Source organism: Eleutherodactylus coqui, chromosome 5 (genome assembly GCF_035609145.1).
Source record: "Eleutherodactylus coqui strain aEleCoq1 chromosome 5, aEleCoq1.hap1, whole genome shotgun sequence".
Lineage (NCBI taxonomy): Eukaryota > Metazoa > Chordata > Amphibia > Anura > Eleutherodactylidae > Eleutherodactylus > Eleutherodactylus coqui.
In genome coordinates, this window is record NC_089841.1 from 258017851 (window position 1) to 258031381 (window position 13531).

Here is a 13531-nt window from a genome sequence, read left to right on the forward strand (position 1 = left end):
GATGCTGTGACAGGAGGGACATGGACCTCCTTGGTCTTCGTCTCAACAGTTTCTGTCCCTGTCAGTCTTTTACACTGAATAGAAAAGTGCTGAACTCACAAAACATAATGTTAAGAAAGCCTGAGCATTGCAGTGTATACTTGCTCAGCCTCGCCTGCCGTGTCTTCTGGGATATAATTACCCCCATGTACTCACCACGTACTACCGTTTACACTGAAACTGGGATGAATTTTAGGCTTTTTCTGTAGTAACAATTATACAAAACCACGTAGTTTGTAGTCTTAAATAAGCATGCCATAAGGCAAGCCACTGCACTGACAGCTGCTGAGGAGAGACACATTCCCAATGCAATTGCTTGCAGAAGAACATTCCCATTCCAGAGTAATAAGTGCCTCTCCATTACAAATTACTGCATCACTGCCTGATTGCTCCCTCTGCCTCCATACTTAACTCCTTCCTCGTATTCTTGGTGTACAAACATCTATAACTCACTGTCGTGCTGTTATTACATCTGTGTATAGCTCAGTAACCTTCTAGAAACAAGGATTTAGGGAGTTGTGTAGGCATAGAAAAAAGTAAACTATCGGAAGAAGAATTAAAAAACTCTAGACTCATGATATTATTTTACCAAATCGCTATATCATCAAATCATCAACAAGTAGGCAACTTGTAAAACCGTTTTGCCCAGGAGTCTACCTGGCAATAGTTATGGGTTTATCTATGTTCAGGGGCAATGGCCCAGTACATGATTTTCTGTCCCCCTCCATAATGTCATACATGTATGTCTTATGTTGATGCACTGTGCAAAATTGTCTTGTGCAGAGGTACTCATTCCTGATTGTTTCCCACCTGAGCGTCCTGTAGTCTGGGACTGCGGGGTGGAAGTACTCTATCTCATTGTTCACACTCAAGCTTCCTGAAGTCTGGGTCTGCTGAGTGGAGGTACGCATTTTAAATTCATCACACACAGGTGCCCTGAAGTCTGGGTCACCATGTGAAGATACTCTAGCCTGTCTATTGCCTGCACTTTCCAAATCTGTCATTTGTGCCTTGTGTATTGCTAAAGTTACCGTTAAGTAAAGTTATTCCAGGCCTTGACCATTCCCGAGACCTGAGATACTTTACTACACTACTGTTTGTGGCTCAGTTACTTCCCCGACGATGTCCATGCTGCTGGTTGCCAGAAAGGTGGCGTCACCCCTGACAAACCCATTCACCTTTCCTAATGTTTAGTGGGGATCCCCATGCCGGGGGTGTCCGTAAGAAGCCCAATGCTGCCCTGGCCTTGGCTGTGTGGGTCCCTCCGGGAGGGAACATAGTGCCATCGTGACAAGCCAGCATCTTGCCCTCCCAGTTCTTGTGAAATGTAAAATAATAACTGCAATCGCTGCTACTGTGTTCATATCAGTAATTTGACCAATTGATTGATATTATTTATATGCTCTACAATTTTTAATGGTTTTCCATTGTGTCCATAAAAAAGTCTGCCTTTTGGAGTAAATTGTCAGAAAATGAAATAATTGGGTTAGCAATAGAGATGAGCGAGCACCAAAATGCTCGAGTGCTCGTTACTCGAGTCGAACTTTCAGTGATGCTCGAGAGTTCGTTTCGAGTAACGAACCCCATTGAAGTCAATGGGCGACTCGAGCATTTTTGTATATGACTGGTGCTCCGCTAAGGTTTTCATTTGTGAAAATCTTAGCAAATCACCAAAGTCATGTAAAAAACACAGAAATGGATAGGGCAGGCGAGGAGCAACATGCAGGGCTGCATTTCGGGCTCCGAGGTCTCACTATTAAGCCACAATAGTGGCAAGAGTGTTCCTCCCCCCCCCCCCCCCCGCTGCACTGTCAGCATAAAGATCATTATCCTCTGCCACAGCTGTAACAGCTGTGGCAGAGAAGAACGATGTTAGCCCATTGAATTCAATGGAGCCGGCAATACAGCCGGCTCCATTGAAAGCAATGGGCTGCCGGCGAGCGCGGGATGAATTTTCGGGAAGGGCTTAAAAATATAAGCCCTTACCTGAAAAAGAAAGATTTTAGTGTAAAAAAGAATAAAAATGCAGGCATTCTCTTCAATGGAGCCGCTGCTGCTGCCGGCGACTCCATTGAAGACAATGGTCCGCTGGCACACCTGAATTCTTTTTCAGGGAAGGGCTTTACATAGAAGCCATTCCCTGGAAATGAATTAAAAGTGATTTAAAAAACAAAAAAAATAGATACCTCCCTTCAGCTGCCGGGGCACAGCCGCATCTTCTCCTGCTGTCCCCTGCACTGTGGTGCTGAACTGCTGTCATTCAGCTGAGAGCTGCGCTGAGCCAATCAGAGGCAGCATTCACTCACCCATTCATGAATTCATGAATGGGTGTGAGTGAGATCTGCCTCTGATTGGTCAGGCTGTGACCAATCAGAGGCAGCTCATTCAGCAGGCGGGGATTTTAAATCCCCGGCTGCTGAATACTAGAGAGAGCAGTTCAGGAGAACTGCCGGCCGGCCGCAGCTGAACTCCGTCTGCCGGGACTAGGTGAGTATATATATTTTTTTTATTTTTACACATTTCTGGATGAATTGCAGGGAAGGGCTTATATATTTAAGCCCTTCCCGAAAATTCATTGTGCGATCGCCGGCAGCCCATTGCTTTCAATGGAGCCGGCTGTATTGCCGGCTCCATTGAATTCAATGGGCTAACATCGTTCTGCCGGGATAAGGTGAGTATATTTTTTTTTTTACTTTTTATACATTTTAGGATGATTTTCAGGTAAGGGCTTATATTTTTAAGCCCTTCCCGAAAATTCATCCTGCGTTAGCCGGCAGCCCATTGCTTTCAATGGAGCCGGCTGTATTGCCGGCTCCATTGAATTCAATGGTCAGTGCTCGTTTAATCGAGACGAGCACCGCGTGGTGCTCGTCTCGAGTAACGAGCATCTCGAGCACCCTAATACTCGAACGAGCATCAAGCTCGGACGAGTATGCTCGCTCATCTCTAGTTAGCAACCATGCCTAAATTTAAAAATGGCAAACCTCCCTAGATAAAAAGGTGAGCCTGTCCGTTCAAGTTAAACAGTCCCTACTCTGGTGGACTTCCCAGGATAGCCTTAGCAAAGGTACCCCTTGGTCATGAGAACCCTCTATATCCGTTATGATAGATGCAAGTAAGAGGGGATGGAGTGCACAAGTAGCTGAACTATTCAGGGAACCTGGGACTCTTGAATAGCTGCATGCTCATTCAGTTATAGAGAGCTAAGGACGATATTGGAGGCTATTTGTGTGGCAGAGCCCCACCTCAGAGGAAGGCATGTCAAAATCCTGACCTAACATGACAGCCTTGTCACTTGTTCGTCACCAGGGGGGAACACTACACCCGCACCTTCAACAAATGGTGGCAAGGATACTATGCTGGGCAGAAGCCACGGTGCTATCCCTCTCAGCAATCCATCTAAAGGGATCTACAAATACCGTCGCAGATTTTCTCAGCAGGCAAAGCGTCCTCCCAGGACAATGGTGCCTGAGTTAACAGGCCTTTGAGCTCATAACACGTCAGTGAGGGCAACTACAAATCAACCTATTTGCCACAAGGACAAATTCAAAATGCCAGGACTCTTATTCCCTCAATCCAAGGGACAATTCATGTGGCATAGACGCCCTGTCTCAAAACTTGGATGTAGACCTAGCTTATGCTTTTCCTCCCTTTCGCCTGATCCCTCATATCCTCAAAAAGGCTCAGTTCAGCCAAGCAGCAGTAATTCTAGTCGCCCTTTTGTGGGACAAAAGACTTTGGTATTCGCTACTGAAGACCATAGCAATCCAGGACCCGATTTGGCTACCAGTCAAACAAGATCTCCTATTCCAGGGTCCACTAACTTACGCAGGAGTTGAGAAACTGAAGTAAGCAGCCTGGATGCTGAAGGCATAATACTTTGGGGAAAAAGGCCACTCATACAAAGCAATTACAACACTGGGCAAAGGCCCCAATCCTGTAACCACAGCTATATACAGCAAAGTGTGGAGGAAGTGATCGTTACACTGTAAGCTAGATCTGAGTGAGACCCCAGGCATAGATATAGCCCAAATTCTTGATTTCCTGCAAGCAGGTCTAGAAAAGGGCTGAAGCCCAAGAACCCTAAAAGTACAGGTGGCAGCACTGGAGTCCTGTCTGGATTTTCCCATCACTGGGTCCGCAGGTTCCTAAAAGGGGCTGACAAACTCCAGCCCTTTTATCAGAAAAACGTTTCCAACCTGGGACCTAAACCTGGTCCTAAACAGTTTTTGTAAACCGCCCTTTGATCCCCTCTCCTAACTCCCCATAAAATTACTCACACTTAAGGTCTCTCTCCTGGTTGTCATAAGCTCGGCACGGAGAGTTGGGGAATTACAGGCATTATGTTGTGTTGAACCATATATGTTAGTGCAAAAGGATAAAATCCTCTATCTTTCCTGCTGAAGTTCGTCTCTAAATTCCACAGAGAACAGGCAATTACCCTACCCTATTTTTGCCCCGTAATGACAAAGAGAGAGAATTCCATAATTTGCATGTCAGGAGGGCTGTTCTAACAGATCTAAAGGCTACCCAGTCCTTCTGAAAGCACAATAACCTTTTTGTCGAATTTCAGGGGCCGAGCAGAGGAAAGACAGCGTCTAAAAGTATTATAACAAAATGGATCAGGATGGCCATCCAGGAGGCATACAAAGCCTGAAAATATCATTCTACAAGGTCAATTTCCTCCTCATGGGCAGAGAAAGCACAGGCCACCGCTGAACAAATTTGTAAAGCGGCTACCTGGTCCAGTCTGCACACATTCATAAAGCAGTATAGGGTCAATGTACAATCTAACAAAGACCTGGCGTACAGACGAAAAGTACTCCAGGAAGTAGCTCCACCCTAAAAATACTTATAATTTGGTATTTCTACATATGTAAATGGACGAGGAGGAAAAAGAGAGGTGGAGCAAAACCTGTGCAGTTGTGTTTGTTGTGAAAATGATACTGTAAAAGTGACTAAGAGCATGAAGTGGTAACTTCAATAGTGGAGGTGCTGCCTGACTAGAGGACGCACCACCTGGGTGGGCGTGATAGAGTAAGAGAATAGAACTAGAAAACTGGCAGTGGAAAAGGCGCAACACTCCAGGTTAAAGCAAATAGGAAGTGACTAAAGGATGGGAAACTTCTTTTATTTAATAAAGTACGTGATCAGCTTATGAAAACGCGTTTCGGGGATAACCCCTTCGTCAGTTCAGCTGGTGTTTAAAACATACAAGCAATTGGTGGGTCCTAAAAGGGTTAATGATTAGATCTGTTTGCCTGTGGGGTGCGGGTCAGCTAGGGCAGGAGCAGAAGAACGTCTCTTGCTCCTGCCCTAGCTGACCCGCACCCCACAGGCAAACAGATCTTTCTGACAACTTAATCTTCCAAAAGGTAGAAGAGAAAACAAGAGGATCTGCGATCTTGGACCTAATTCTTACCAACAGGGAGGAAATGGTTGAGGGAGTGAGGGTGGCTGGGACCTTAGGAGGCAGTGATCATGCTATCCTTGAATTTTGGATAAAAAGGGGAGGAAGACCTGAGAAAACTCAGACCTCAAGGTTGGATTTCAGAAAGGCAGATTTTAATGAATTCAGAAAGGGGATAGGAAGAATCCAATTGCTGGATATTCTTAAGGAGAGAAATGTCCAAGAATGTTGTGAAATGAGATCCTCAAAATACAATCGTTAACAATCCATAAAAGAAGGAAGAATGGGAAGCATTTAAAGACACCAGGATGGATGAACACAGAACTTGCACATATGGTAAAAGGAAGAAAAATATGTTTATCAAATGGAAAGAGGGGGGAATATCTAAAGAAGAATATAATGCAGTAGGGCGAGTGTTAGAAAAGCTAAAGCTAATAATGAATTGAGGCTTGCAACAGAGGCCAAAAGCAATAAAAAAGGATTTGGGGGTATGTCAAAAACAAAAGAAAAATCAAAGGTGCTATTGGATGAAAATGAGGAATTGCCCAATAATTGCCTCAGCATTAATAGCGACCCCTAACAGTGTCCCAAATAGTAACATTGACCCCCAATAGTGTCCCAAGTAGTAATAGTGTCCATATGTGGTGGCAGCACTAGTAATAGTACTCTCCACCACACTTACCCTTCAGGTCTTGACAGCAGCCGGCGGATGCTCCAGGGGCTGTTTCTGTTCCTCACAGCTCACAGCAGCAGGCAGACACTCCGGAGATGAAAGCTCTGCGCATGTGTGAAGACACACGATCATGGCCCAACGAGTGCTTCTGTGCATGCACGAAGAAAAAGGTGCGTGTTCGCGGCCCGATGACTGCTACTGCGCCTGCCCGATGAGAGGAGAAGACTGAAGAAATTGTCGAAACCAGAGATGACAGGATCATTAACACAGGGTATATATCTTCTCTCTGGCTCATTTACAATGCACATAGTATATTACAAAGTGCTTTGTAAAGGCCATACAGAAGTGCTAACATACATTCGTCATGGCCGGACAATCCCTTTAATGTCTAAAAGTGGCTGGGATATGTCTTGGAAAGTATCAAAATCTGTCTTGTAGAAAGATGAAGGAAAAGCGCTCACTCGAAGGATACTAGGAAATATAGTTGATAGATGATCCCAATTTCTGAAGGGAGGTGAAAGTTCGTAGGTGCTGGAAACAATCTCATATGAATATGAGAGAGCAGCTAGAGGGATACTCTGGTCATAACATGAAGGAGGAGAAATAGATAAACAAAGAAAAAAAGCCCTCAGCACTCACACCATAAAAGATAGAAAGTGTGCATATGGAATTTTAGGTTGTGTCACTTACTTCGAGGAGGTGCCCTTGGCAAGTTAACGTATCAAGGGACGGCACAAACCAGCAGTGATGAAAGGTTCCACGGTTTAATATAAAAATAAAATGCAATGCAATACACAACGCGTTTCGGCCGCACGGCCTTTTTCAAGTGTATTAAATACCGACATGCAGTCAAACATTTATAGTAAAATCATTAGGGTACCTCATAATTGATATGACCTATAGCGGATGAGGTTGATAGGGCATGTGCAGGTGTCGCGTTTGCCTGACGTCCGATGTGTCGGCACTGAATGACGTGGCTGCGTGCTGCAAGGAGGTTGCTGGTGAAGTAATTACAGTGCGTCAAATGGCGCGGCTCCAGGGCGTACAGTGGTAGCTACGCGTCACATGACGTGACTATGGGCATGTCAACAACGTCTGACGTAGTGGCGCACAGTCATGTGACTAGGTGTCATAAAGAAGTCACTGATAGTTTGAGTTGGGGGCGTCTCCAATAGCGCAATTACTATGGGCATGTCGAACGTCTGACGTTGTGACGCAAGATCATGTGACTAAACGTCATAGAGAAATCACTGATAGTTTGAGCTGTGGGCGTATCGATAAACTGGCATATGATCGCACCATATAGTGATATATTAATATTGCGTCTGACGTTGCGACGCAAGGTCATGTGACTAAACGCCATAGAGAAATCACTGATGGTTTGGACTGTAGGCGTATCGATAAACTGCCATATGATCGCACCATATAGTGATGTGGCGACCAGGTGACGGCATCGAGACATAGAACTATACATAATACAAAGATAAAATACATGTTCAACAATAACATATGTCTAAAACCAAATATAATAAGCATGATATAGGTATTATATGATCAGTAATAGTAGAATTTTTAAATATTAATCACCCGTTAATGAATCTTGATCCAAATCATATTTTACTGCTTGTAGACCTTGCGTGTGTGGTATGTTTGAATATAGTGCGCTGACGTCTAGAGTCACCCAAATGTAGGATTTTTCCCATTGAACATTTTGCAGGGACTGTAAAATATGTGTAGTGTCTTCTAGATAAGATAGTAGTTGGACTACTAGACGGTGGAGTTGCTTATCTACATATTGTGAAAGATTGCTTGTGAGGGAGTTTATGCCAGCTATGATGGGCCTTCCAGGGGGTTGTGTTGTAGATTTATAAATCTTGGGAAGAAAATAAAAGTAAGGATGTTTTGGATGTTTTGGGTACAAAAACGTTTTTTCATCTTTTGAGATGCATCCATCTTGGTATGCTTCATTAACCTCAATTAACTATCATTATATTACATAATTATTATATTTTCCACAAAATAGAAGTTCTTTTGGTCTATAGTAGGTATATATTAAAACCGGGAAGAATTTAACTATAATAATGGTCAATAATGGTTTATATCACCTTTATTATATTAATATTTAAAAATTCTACTATTACTAATATGTCTCGATGCTGTCACCTGGTCGCCGCATCACTATATGGTGCGATCATATGGCAGTTTATCGATACGCCTACAGTCCAAACCATCAGTGATTTCTCTATGGCGTTTAGTCACATGACCTTGCGTCGCAACGTCAGACGTTCGACATGCCCATAGTAATTGCGCTATTGGAGACGCCCCCAACTCAAACTATCAGTGACTTCTCTATGACACCTAGTCACATGACCTTGCACCACTACGTCAGACGTTGTTGACACGCCCATAGTCATGTGACGCATAGCTACCACTGTACGCCCTGGAGCCGCGGCATTTGACGCACTGTAATTACTTCACCAGCAACCTCCTTGCAGCACGCAGCCACGTCATTCAGTGCCAAAACATCGGACGTCAGGCAAACGCGACACCTGCACATGCCCTATCAACCTCATCCGCTATAGGTCATATCAATTATGAGGTACCCTAATGATTTTACTATAAATGTTTGACTGCATGTCGGTATTTTATACACTTGAAAAAGGCCGTGCGGCCGAAACGCGTTGTGTATTGCATTGCATTTTATTTTTATATTAAACCGTGGAACCTTTCATCACTGCTGGTTTGTGCCATCCCTTGATACGTTAACTTGGATTAGGAGGCGCCTATGCCAAGGGCGCCTCCTCGAAGTAAGTGACACAACCTAAATTTCCATATGCACACTTTCTATCTTTTATGGTGTGAGCGCTGAGGGCTTTTTTGCTTTGTTTATCAAAATCTGTCTTGTGTGATGTCTTCCCTCTATAACTATGAGTGATTTGAGAACAAGGAGGAGTCTTTCATCCTCTTCTATGGTTGTGAGTGGAGTAGGAGTGCCGGCCACATGGGGGTACCTTCAACCCTCATGATGAAGTGAAAGAGTAGGAGGAAAGGTATCCTGAGGCCTGCTATATTGGTATATACGGGAAAGTGCCAGATGGATACTGTCATATATGAAAAAATCCTTAAATGTGATTAACTCACCTGGCACCAAGCGGAAACCCCCCAGTGAAGAGGGACTCCCTGCTCGATTACCGAAGTTCAAGTTCTATCTTTTGGAACCTCTGAGGCCTGCTATGCTAGGAACCACCTCTGAGGAGAGAAAGGAGTCCACTGTGCAGAGTAGTCTTTACGTGTTCCGAGTGAGTGTCAGTGGAGTGTCGTGTTTCTCTTCCGGAGTAATTCAGAGACCCGGTGTGTCTGTGTGTCTGTGTGTGTCTGTGTGTCTGTGTGTCTGTGTGTGTGTGTGTGTCTGTGTGTGTGTGTCCAGGAGTGAGCACTGCAGATAACTGAGACTGTAGACCCGATTTCATCCTGAGTTTTCTTCCCTGACCGATCACTAAAGCTGTCTTTCCTGCATGTTCGAGTAAGCTGTTTTGTATGTCAATTATACAGTACAGTTCACCGGCCATTGCCCGTTTCCAGTAACTAAGTTATCAAGTTCCAATCACGTGTGGGCTTTTTTTTTTTTTTTAATTCAACCGCCGGATACTCAATAGTGTGAAAGAACGTTGGCGTAACGTGTGACAACTTCAAGTCCCCTACACTTATTCAGGTAACCGCCACCTGGCGTTGCCTGGAAGAAACCTAGAGGTGCCTTGGCCGAGGTTCCGTGTGACCCTCCAGGGAGGAGTCTAGTAGAGCCACTGTGACAAATGACACATCTACACCCCCCCCCCCCCTCAAGCTTCTCAGTGTGGGCTTCATGTCTTGGTTGCCTTGGTCCACCACACGAACATTAAGAAAGATAACTATCCCACAACGTGCAGGTGGGGAACACATCCTAAACCACTTACATATCTTTCAGAAAAATATGGATAACTGATTCAAAACAACCTCTTTTCCTACCTTATGCTGGGCTTACATGGGTAGACTGTCGGCTAAACTACTTCAGGAGTGTTCAAGAAAAAATTATTAATCCCACCTTGGCTGGTTTCTGCTCCCTGTTCCTCTCTGCAGGCGTATCTTGCAAGACTTGATTAGTCACCGGTCTCTTTGGCTTTATTGTACAATTAGAATTTAAAGTCTGGAGGCTGCTTGCATTTCAGATTTCCTGCTTTAATAATAAAATGTGGAACTCACAAGTATGGAGAACGCGTTTCGGTTTTTGTAAAAAAAAAAAAGGTGAACAAGGTTTTTATAAAAACCGAAACACATTCTCCATACTTGTGAGTTGCACCTTTTATTAATAAAGCAGGAAATCTGAAATGCAAGCGGCGTCCTGACTTTAAATTCTACTTCAGTAGTGGGTGACGTTACTGCATTGTATGAAAGTTGTAGTTTGAGATGATACAAAAGGAGCATCTTTTCTCTAAAACGGCACCACTGTTGGCTGTGTTTGGTATTGCAGCTCATCACTATTTGTACCATACACAGCCTACAAACCAGAGGTGTACTCCTTTCTGGAGAAAATCAGACCCTTTTTCTAATCTCATACAATTACTGTTAGGTGCACTGTTCAGACACAATCCTCAGCTTCTGTGTCTGGCAGGTGAGTGCATCGTCCTGCTCTTCCTGTTCACTGAACTTACATTTATTCCCTTCCAGCACTCCCAGAGTTAATTGCTTCTGGGCCTTCTGCTCAGCTGATGCACCTTTTCTAAATACCACCCTATATAGCTGCCCTGGGCCTTTGTCACTGCTGTAATGTTGTTTTGTGATTCATGTCCATAACTCTATGTTTAGCCACTTCTCTGGCAGTTTCCTTGCTACCTTGCCTTCTGCTTGTGTTCTGTGTTCTCCATTTGTGTATCCAGCTGTCTGTTATGCTTGTTAGTCTGTACCTCCTTTTGTCCCTGTATGCTCTGGTATTGTTCTGTCGCTTGTTTTATAGTAGTTCTGTTCTGTCTGGTTGATGGGGACTTGATGTCTTTCTGGAGAAGAAGGATATTACAGGATATAATTATTAGGTCAAGTGTCAATCCGGGTATATAGGCAGGTAGGAACTATTAGGGGTTGATCCAGGGAACAGTCTGATTGCCATTAGGGAGTCGGGAAGGAATTTTTCCCCCAAAAGGGCTAATTGGCTTGTGGCCTTGGGGTTTTTTGCCTTCCTCTGGATCAACACAGTAGGATAGACAGGCTGGACTAGATGGACATTGTCTTCATTCAGCCTTACATACATACATACATACTATGTCTGAGTCAGTCAGTTCCTAGAGGAAGACCATAGGGTCATTCCTATCGGGATGAGTGCTCCACTTATAGACAGGAGTTTTCCTCTCCTGGTTATTAGTTCAGGGCAAGATACCTTCCCTAATTTCCATCTGCATATGGGGTTTGTACATCTGGTATCTCATCCCCCATGCTGGGGTCAGCTGTGAACCGTTCTGGACTGGACCATCACCTACCCGGTGGATTGGCACAGTGTTCCACATCCACAGTCGTTACAATTGCTCTAACTTGACTATTAACTTTCAGAAACGTGAAGGTAAGGAAGATAAGTAATTCTATGCTTGTGTCTATACTAATCTCTTCCTGCACCAGGGCGTATATGTCCATCCTGGGCAACAAGGGATTGCCACAAAAGGAAGTATAGTGCTCCGCCTGAGTCATTGGCATTGAGGGTCGGTTGTGACTGACATCTGACCTCCTGCCGCAACAGTGTGAATTGGTGAGAACACCAATGCCTTCTGTTAACTTACATGCCGTGATCAATGTTGATTGTGGTATGTAGTAGGCTAACCGGAGGAAAGATCTCTCTCTGTGATGCATAAAATTGGGGAGGCCAATGGCTTGCCATGACAACCAAACACCAGTCAATGGCGTTCGGGTATGCTATGGCCTGCCATAGGCAAAAATGGCAATAGTGCGCTGCAGTAAAGTAGTACTGCAATGTAGTATCTAAGTGATCTTGAGATTGTAGGGTTAAGACACCTACAGGGACATAAAGATTTTGTGTCCAAAAGACACTGCAGTGCTGCATACTTATTGGTAAATTCATTTTTCTAAGCCTGAAAGTTTGTTTTCTTTAGCATAGGCCCCCATTGTGAGTGATTTTCAAGCAATTTTAAGTCCACTCTTTTAAGACCAAGAGTAATGAAGAATCCTGAATCGGAGTGGACTCTGTCCATTAGTACCCTTACAAGTAACTTGTTTTTAAGCCAGTAGGCTTAGGTGAGTGACACATACCACAAAACTGGGTAAACAGTTAGTTATTTGAAGCTTCTGTATGGATAATTTGGTGCCATAGAGTAGTTACGTTAATAGAAGACATGGGGTAGAAAAAAAAATTTTTGAGGGTGGGTTGACACAAATGCAGGATGGAGACAACCGTTTGCGACTTCTGCTTGACTGCCCCTTTCTTTGAGTGGCCCCTCAATGATGTGGAAATGGGAGGAGGACATTGTCTCCATTAGAACTACTTTAGGAGTGTGCAAGGAAAAATTATTAATCCACCTCCCAAAAGAACACTATATGTACTCCAAAATGGCACCAGTAAAAACTATAGCGTCACATAAATAACATGCTCTCCTACAGTGACTAAGCCTGTTTGTGCCTTAGGGATGGAGCCAAATTTTGGAAATCTGACATGCGTCACTTTAACATAGAATAACTCCGTAAAGGTTTTGCATATCCAAGTGATTCAGAATTTTTTTTTTAACCACATATTGTATTTCATTTAGGTATAAAATGTGTATATTTATTAAAAGTGCCACAATTGGGCAAATTTGGGAAAAAATGTTTTTTTCACATTTTCAACTGTAATGTCTCAAATATGTGCAAACCCACTATACAAATGTTTGCTAAAATATATATTTCAATCTGTTTACTTTATTCTGGGTGCATATTTGAAAAACTTTGGTTTTTTTTTAACCATTTAGGAGATGTACAAATTTAACATTACTTTTCAACATTTGGAGGAACACTTTGTTTTCCTACACCAAACCAAGTTTGCAAAGGCCGATGAGTGTCAGAATGACCCCATTTTAAAAACTGCACCCTATAATGTATTCACTGAGGGGTGTCATGAGTATTTCGACCCCGCAGTGTTTTTTGTTTGTTTTTCTGGAATGAATGCAATTAGGAGGGAAAAAAATAGAATTTTATGTTTTTGCAAATATGTCCTTTTAAGGACATATATATTTTTTCTAAAGTGCACATGAAAATGAGGATTTACACCCCAAAATGGATACCTCTGTTTTGTCCTGTGTTTACAAACATACCCATTGTGGCTCTAATATTATGTCTGCCGAAAGTGGTGGCTTTCAGAACAAACCTTTTGCTTGAAGTAGTTTTAAGCCCCATTGCAC